We start from the raw sequence: 8,904 nt of genomic DNA on the forward strand, positions 1-8,904 counted from the left end.
CTTTAAGTGATTAAACTGGTGTTGCTTCACAATATATCAGTGGGTCTGGCTATTTCCTGGATGACTATGATGAGCTTAGTTGACACAATGTAATGTAACATTTCTCGCTTCCGCTTGGTCAAAAAAGGGAACATAAACGATGAGGGTTTGTGGTATTTTTTCCACTGGTGTTGCCACGGTAACCAAAACAAATGTAGTTATGTCGACCACAGCAGAATGCTTATTGACTTGTCGTGTTTCCATGTTAGCATGCTGATTTGTGTAAAGAGGCCCGTGGTCAATTGTGTCTCCGTAAATAATACACAGGATGGACAAATGTCATTGATTATTGAATGACATTTGATCCCCTTCAGTCAAGAAAAAGTGGTTTAACTGTACAAAATTCCACCTCATCCAAGTAGCTGTTTGCAAAACGCTCCATGCTCGAGATGAAGTCGCATGTTTGCTTGTTTCTGTGCAGAGGAAGTCCGACGCTACATGTTTGGACAGTTGGTGCAGTGGCTTTATAGCAATCTTCCACTTTAAAAAATGTTTTTCACAGAATTACACAACGGCGTGGCGGAGATAGCTGCAGAAATGCACACATTGGTTGTGGTAAATCCTCAGAGTGCTGTCTGGGGAGTAAACATGTCCTTGATGCTGCTAAGTCTCAGGATAAGTGACGGCTCTGCCTGGGATCAAATGTGATTGGTGGCCAGGCGAGTTCTTAAGCACATGTATGCCAAAATTGGAATATGTGAGGGGACACAACTGGTGAGGCGTAATCCCCCCACCACCGCCGCCGCTGACGAGGATTACCCATGCTAGATTAAAGCATCCCATGATACTCATGGGTCCTGATGCACAATCAATGTTGTGGATGATTTATTTTGTTTATTTTTTTGCATGTCAAAATCTTTTGTCCTCTCTAATCTGGGATTAAGGTAGCCGCACCAATCACAACAGTGTTGAGATGATGCAGACAAAATACAGCAGAGCATGCAAAGGTGAACACAATCCATCCCTTGGTGCTGGTTGATTTAGGGTTACCAGATTTTCAAAATTAAATATGGGGACGATTCATTGCTAGTCAGTCTTCGACAGCGGGAGGGGTAAGGGGTCGTGCTAAATGCTATCTTGGTTGACTGTTCACCAGTGCTAAACAATACAATGCACTCACCATAAAAAAAAAAATAATAATGTTTTTGCTCGGCCCCGTACGCTGTCTGACCGACAAACCGCAGTGGATGCTCGGACTACACTGCAAAATCCGTCAGTGTTAAATTTGCAGTATTCAATCAAATATGCAGTCAACAGTGTTATTTTAACACTGTTAGGATAAAAAGTTACACTGTCAGAGTACATTTCTGTGAGTGTTGGTGTGGATGTTGGGTGTAACCTGAATAGCACTGCCTTGAGTGTTAAACTGACCACACCCTCATTTTCAGTGAAGGAGAAACATTCCAATTTTCCAGTTCCTGTCGTCATTTCAATAGCGATACATCCAGTTGCTGTTGTTGGGGTGGCGTGGCTCAGTGGTAGAGTGGTCGTCTCCTGATCCTGAGAGCGTGGGTTAGATCCCAGGCCAGTGTGATTATTTTAAAGTATCTTTGAGCAAAACACGGAACCCACAGTTGCTCCTGATACCGTGTCATCAGCAGTCAAAATTTGAAGCACTTTGACAGCCTTGCAAGGAGGAAAAATGCTATATAAGTGAAGTACCATTTACCAGAGTAAAGTGTAGTTTGAGCTAATTTTTAACACTGACACCTTTCAACACCACTCAGTGTTTACCAGTGTAGAATTTTAACACTATACAGTGTTGGAGAAACACTGTTTAAGTGTGGAAAAAAAAGTAACACTTTGAAAAGTGTTAGATTTACTCACTGGTGTGGACACATGTAAACACTTTTCTAGTGTTAGATTTAATAACACTCTCAGTGTTAATCTAACACTGGCGGTTTTGCTGTTTACATTTCCCATGATTCTTAGATGTGAAAGCAGGAAGTAGTTCTACTTCCAGCCCATTCTGCCGATGCGAATGAGAACGCAAAGATGAATTAGGAAGTAAATGGAAAGGAATTTAACAGTTACATTGAGTGTAGTTGTAGTGTATATGGCAACTGTGTGATTGACGTGTACATGGCAAAAAACGGGACGCCGGAAAGGACCTGCGTAATAACGGGACAAAACAATGAGGTTGGCACAAACATGAGACTGTCCCAGCCAAAACAGGACATCGAGTCACACTAGGTTGACTTTATTATGAAATTATTTTCTTTTTCCTTTTCTTCTTCTTCTTATTTTGTACGTTTATATGATTCAATGAAAATTAGATTGACACTCCTGTTTGGATGCTCACAGAGCTGAAGTCATGCATTTGCGTTGCCGGGAAGACATGAATTTGTCTGCAGATGGTGGCAACTCTCTCTTTAAGTTTGCAGACTTGAACTGGCACACTGCGCACATTTTGCCAACACGCTAAAATATTGAAAAGATGCTATCTGGCTTATGAGGGGGGGGGGGGGGGTGGGGGGGGGGTGATGGGGGTGCTGCTTTGAAAGCCCGATACCGCAGCAAGGAGACGGAAGCGAGCACGCTCTCGTTGCACATGGTGCATTTGCGGAGGGCAATCTGTCATGGATGGAAACGCTAAACGTGTACATGACAGAGCTTATTTACAACACGGAGCCGAGGGCTTGCATCTGCTCACAATGTGGCGCAAGAAATCCCCCTCCTACTCTCTTATTGACTTATTATTGCATCATGACTTGATTATTTATCCCATATTCGCATCATTACAGCCGGGGACGTTGTTTATACGGGTGATTTGTTCCCACTAATTCGGCTTGTTTTGATGAATCCGATGGTTTTCGGAAGAAGTGGGGGAGGGGAAGGAGTTAATCCACTTGTTTCTTCTTCCAGCCTATTCAGCACTGTCATACCAACTCCCCGCCCCCCAACCCCCCATCTCATCCTGGCTTTATTTTTGGAAACATCTCATTCTTGTGAGTCAGGCCTCATCTCCTGCAGCTCCTCACTGCTGTTTGTGCTCCGAGAACAGAACAAGACGCGCTCTCTCGTTCTCAGAGCGGAATAATAAATGGCTCGTGACTTTTAACGTTATGGATAGATGGCAGGTAACAGATTGATGCGCTGCTTGGAAAAGGTGACAAGTAGCAATTCCTCACATGGAGTGGGTTGGTGAAAGCAAAGCTACGTGATGCTAACACAGTTTTGCATTGATCAATCAATCGCGATCCTGCAGCAAGTATTGAAGGCAGTGCTGATTGATGATCTCCATTTTCATTTTCCATTAACGGGGAGATGCTAATTAGTGTGTTTGCATTGGAATGGCTTTGGAGTGGCAAGGGTTTTATGATGAGTACTGGCTCACTACAATAATGAAATTGTTTTAATATGATGTTTTTCTTAGCGCAGCAGACCATTTCCCAATTTTGAGGAGAAAAGTATAGGTTCAGGTAGGCTATGCTGGGCAATCACATTATATATATATATATATATATATATATATATATATATATATATATATATATATATATATATATATATATATATATATATATATATATATATATATATATTAGGGCTGTCAAACGATTACATTTTTAATCAGATTAATCACATCTTAGAATTTTGATTAATCACGATTAATCGCTTAATAAAAAATACTTTTTTATCTACATTTATTTTCCCGCCAAATTTGAAGAGCACCATTTATGTGTTAATTATTTTGACATTTAATGTTATGAGGACGTCTTCAACATTTTTTGATCCACTGTAGACGCTCATCCTCCTCTTTTTCTAATCAGTTAATTACGTGCATAATTTAAAATAGAAAAAGATGACCCCAATATTTTGACATGAACAAAACAGAATTAACTCGCACACTCGTACACTTATGCTCGTTACCAAACATTAATGGAAAGTTGTTCGTCACAATTAGTCTCGCATGGAATTACACTAAACGATGAGACTAAAAAGTGTTGTCGTGCATCCTTCATCACGAAGCCTAGCGAGTACTTAGCATGGAGCGAATGCATCTTTAAAACAATCGCATTGCTGCTCTGCAATTAAGCATTTATGGCACTGCGAGTGCTTCCGGAGCTGTGCACGCATAGCCAATTATCCGCTTAGTATTCCATCCACTGTGGGCCGCAGCCTCCTGACCTAAAAATTGTGCATAGAAGAGGCACTTTCATAAGTCGTTTGTTATTTTAATGAAGAGGAGCGCGCTATTTGTGACGGATTGTCAGGAGCTACGAGGAGTTCAGTTTCTTTTGCCTTGGTTTCTTCTAGTTTGTGATTTGCCATTTCCTTTCACCTTTTCACTCCAGCGTCATTTGTGGGAAGGACCCCTGGCGCTGATGGCAACACTTTTGATCACTACCTCTCTTCTTGCTACTGTTGTTTCTCCTCACATGAGATCTCATTTCTAAAGCCCAAATGTACTTTGTGTATGAAGTGATTGATAGTCTTTGTCTACGGTGTGCATGGAGGGCTGAAATACAAACAGAAGTGTTGAAATCCTGACACTTGCCTGCCTACAAATTCCGTAATATGGACAATGAGGAGGTTGATGTGCATGAAATCCGCTTGGGAACAGTTCGTAAAACCTTTGAGAGGACAAGATGTTTTTATGATGACCTTCATTGCTTGGCTGCTATAGGCTCTGGCGTGTCACTGATTTGATTACAGCCTGATAGGTTCTCATCGTACCCTATCAGAGAGGTGATGGGAAGTTTGACTTCCCGGTTGATTTCAATCATTTCCACACTATTCACTTGAGGAACATTTTCTTCCAGTTTTTGTTTGAAAGTTAACTGTGCCAAATAGGGGCAATGGCGCTCTTAGCTCGTGTTGTTGCCTAGCAACAACCAGAAAGGCAGTTTTGATGAAGCCTGCCATTTTTTTTTCAGAAATGAGAAATATTTTTATCTTCAAAGCCTGCACAAAACTCCATAGGGAAATGCACGACCGTATCTCTTTTATATGTGTAAAAAAAGAGAGGTCAGTGCGGCGGATTCCTCGTTTGACGTGTAAAAGCTAATTGTGTCGCATGATGATCGCTTGCAGGCTGCTTTTCAAGTGTGCCAACACCGAAAGGAAAAATGGAGAAAAAAAAACTGAGAATGTTTTTTTAAAGGCATAAAATGATCAAATGATCCATCTAGAGTGGGTTTTCAGACAAAGACATTTTGAACAGTACAAAAATAATCAATAGTTTTTCATTCAAGGGTTTCTGAGTTGCAAATGTGTTGCATGACTTCATCAGCAGAAGTGAATAACAAAAGCATTTTCAGCCCATCATGAAGTCATTGTTGTTTAATTAAAACTGGATTAGTCAATTTGGCATTTCAGTTTTCATTTTATTCAAATAATTTGCAGTAACATAACAGGACCAATTTGGCTTTTGTTTCTACAAACAGAGCCAGCATTAGACGATTGTGTTTTCTCCCTACGCGGTCACACATCGAAGATTAAATAACAAGGAAATTCTTCCCCCAGGCTGTATACACTTGCTTGTTTCTGAGGTGTCAGCATTGTCATTGCCTTGGATCATTTTTAGATTAGATGATTGGAATATGTCTAATTGTCTGCAGGCATTTTGCTGCGCTTATGAAACGTTTTTTGTGATCCTCCCCCCTATCAGTCCTATGGCTTAGTTGTGTCTCTATCCATCTATCTACCTACCTACTTGTTTTTTCTCAACAGTGAAAAAGCAGTCCTGCCATTGGTTCAGAGCATTCAAGGGCCACTAGGATATCTTGGCTCGGCATTCAGTGAACACGTTACACATCAGTGAACGTCATGCACGAGCAAGACACAAGATGCTGCATCCATAGTCCTATATTAGCGTAGGAAATAGTGGTATCAGTATGTTACTTGTTAGTACTCGCCGATGCCACTGTTTGTGTATATATATATATATATATATATATATATATATATATATATATATATATATAAATGATTTCCGGAATAACCGGATAGTGGATCCCACAAACGCAGAGACACAAAGGGTGTGGATTGACAAATTTAATTGTACACAACGGAATTCTACGACACAAAGCGCTGGACGAAGCCAGGAGAAAAACAGTTAACAAAAGTTGCTTACAAAGTATGCAAGGAAATTATAGTAACAAAAATACACCCGAGGGCTGTAGAAACGCACAACGCGAATAAGAAAAAAACAAAATACAAAACGAGCTATACAAAGCGGATAAACTAAAAGCGACGTAGAAAAACAAGCATAAAGCTGAAGAAACACAAAACGACGGAGCAAAAAAAGCTTGGTTAACAAGCACTCAGGCAATAAGCCGAGGAAAAAACAACAAAACTATGTGTCAAAAGACTCACATGAGAAACTGGAAACAAGAAACGAAGCTAGAGATAGGAATTTGGAACACAAAGTCAGAATAAAGTTATTGGGCGAGGACGTAGCAAGGTCAATACTCCGACGAGGAGTGTCAGCAGTTCCAGTCCTTAAAAAGCGTTGATTTGTGAATGAGTAACAGGTGTGGCGCAGGAGGACACGCTCCTCTAATCAATCAGAGACTGAAAAAAAACAAAAACCCAACGCAATGAAAGCACAACCATAACATTTATACTGTGTATATATGTGAGGGCTGGAATAAACCGATAAAGCCGATCGGTTTAATAGTTTCGGTTCGGTCCACCTGCGTTTTTTTGTCCCACCTCATGAACGCTAACCCAGTGTGTGGCGATGAGGAACAATTCACACTTTTATTTCTGTAAGCAGTTCACTTTCACTTTGTCTTCACACAATGTAGGCAAATCAGTATTAATAATATAATTTTGGGATAAATATTCTTTCACTTGGACTGTTGATATCATTTCATCCATTTTCCCCTGTGAAAGAAAACACACACTTTGAAATCAACAAATAGTGCAAATATGACGTTTGCTGGACACAGTTGAACTAAATTGATTCACTCCAGCTGCAAGACAGGTAGTCCCTGATTTTGCACCCCCATGTCTGTGATTATGTTGAACCCTTTGCCCTCGCATATCACAGCCCTCAAGTAAATGCTACCTGCAGGCCCTGCAAGGAAACAAACAACCTGTGCCCTTATTGACATTTGTAAGCTTGTCTCCTATCCCATCCATCGAAGGCAAAGTGGAAGCCGTTTGATAGCCGAGCGGAGGCCCCCGTCTGTTCCCCCCCTGACCACAGACACGCAGGTTACAGTGTCCCTGTCCGTCTTATCTCATACAGCACCAGCTCGGCTTCAAGACCCGCAGCTCGGGCCCCGGCTTGCGGCGGAGATAAAGCCCAAAATAGAGCACTCTCGCTGACAGCAAGGCAGCACTAGATAAGACTGTTGTGTCCACAGCTTGGAGCTAGAAATGGGAGCGAGGAAGGAATGTAAGGGTACGAAAGACTTACAGTTCCACAAGTTATGACTATAAGGGTGCAAAAATTGTTCCTCCCCTTGTTTCTCACAGTGACGCCATTGATTGTGTTCACTGACCCTTGTCGGTGATGCCCCAGCCAATTTGGTGGCCGTGGCCCGCGGCGATAAGAAAACGGCGGCGCACCTGCGTGTGTCCGTGCCTCTGAATGTCAATGAACAGCCCACCCGCGGCACATTATTCCGCCTGTGTCGCCGGGGCAGCCGCAAAAGTGCATGTGAAAAGGTTTTTCCATTGCTGGCATGCGGAAGGCGATCAATAAGTGTATGTCTTAGTAAATAAGATCATGTAGACAAGAGGCGGTCGTCAGCAGCGGCGTTGCGACGTAAGCCCTCGCCTGCTAAGTTCCTTCTCCATTAGATGACGTCCAGCGGTAATTGAATTGGCCCATACAAGCACGGGGCTCGGCCTTCTCGTTTTCGCCTTTGACAGCATACATCAAGCTCTTGTAACTTAATACCCTAGAGCCACCGAATGAGACACAACGTTGCGGTTAGGCATCGGAGATGGGGACAAATGCCAGAGCAGAACCCAAATAAGCAACTCTGGGGGCGATCGCATTTAACATGCGGCGCCAATCCCGCCGTGTTATTTGGTGGCAGATAAACGAGTTGCGGCGATAAGATCCGAGCTAATTAACCGTTCCGAGCCCTTCGATGACCGGGACATACATGCTGCTGCACGGAGGCAAAACGGAAACAAAACTTGCTTAGTGTATCTGCCACGCAGCTACTGGGTTTAAATCAGGACTTCCTGTTTGAAGTTTGAATACTCTGGTTTTCTCCCATATACATAAATGTTAAGGTTGACTGAGGATTCTAAAGTCAGGGTGTATCCTGCATTTGAAGCAGAATCATATTGGCAATTCCAGGCTGTTGTCAGGATTAGGATGGAGAATAACGAAGTAACTTCAGGAAACAACAAAATATGCAGGTCACAAATCTAACAGCTACGAGTGTATAGTGAGATCAAAAACCTCCTTTTCTGTAAAAGTTTTAGATCACCCGTTAGAATTTTAGCTATGTGATTAGTTTTGTGTCTAACACCATGCCTAAGGCAGTGCAATGGGCTAAGACTAAAACCACTGGTCAACACCTAGTTTTCGTAGTTAAATAAAGAAATTATAATACACCACAACTCATCTCACTTAATTACACCCTTTTGGAATTACAACTCGAGTCACCTCCAGTCACTGTTTTGATTTCTTGTGACTTGACAAAAATTGAAAGACTTAAGACTCGACCTTATTGGTCTTCTCTCTTCTTGAAGACCAGATACTGTGCGTAAAACTGGGACTTCACTTAACTTGACTTGGGACTTGTTGGATACTTCATAAATTGAACCCATCTCTGCCTTTTGGGGCCTTGCATACTTTTAGAAATTACAATGACTTGTCAATTAGTATCACACCTTGGTGTGTCCAATTGGCAAGGAAGGGTACAAACTTTGCTTTGAATGAGTGTACAT

The sequence above is a fragment of the Leptonotus elevatus genome, chromosome 17, assembly GCF_054856555.1.
Source record: "Leptonotus elevatus isolate MCC_2025b chromosome 17, RoL_Lele_1.0, whole genome shotgun sequence".
Classification (NCBI taxonomy): Eukaryota; Metazoa; Chordata; class Actinopteri; order Syngnathiformes; family Syngnathidae; genus Leptonotus; species Leptonotus elevatus.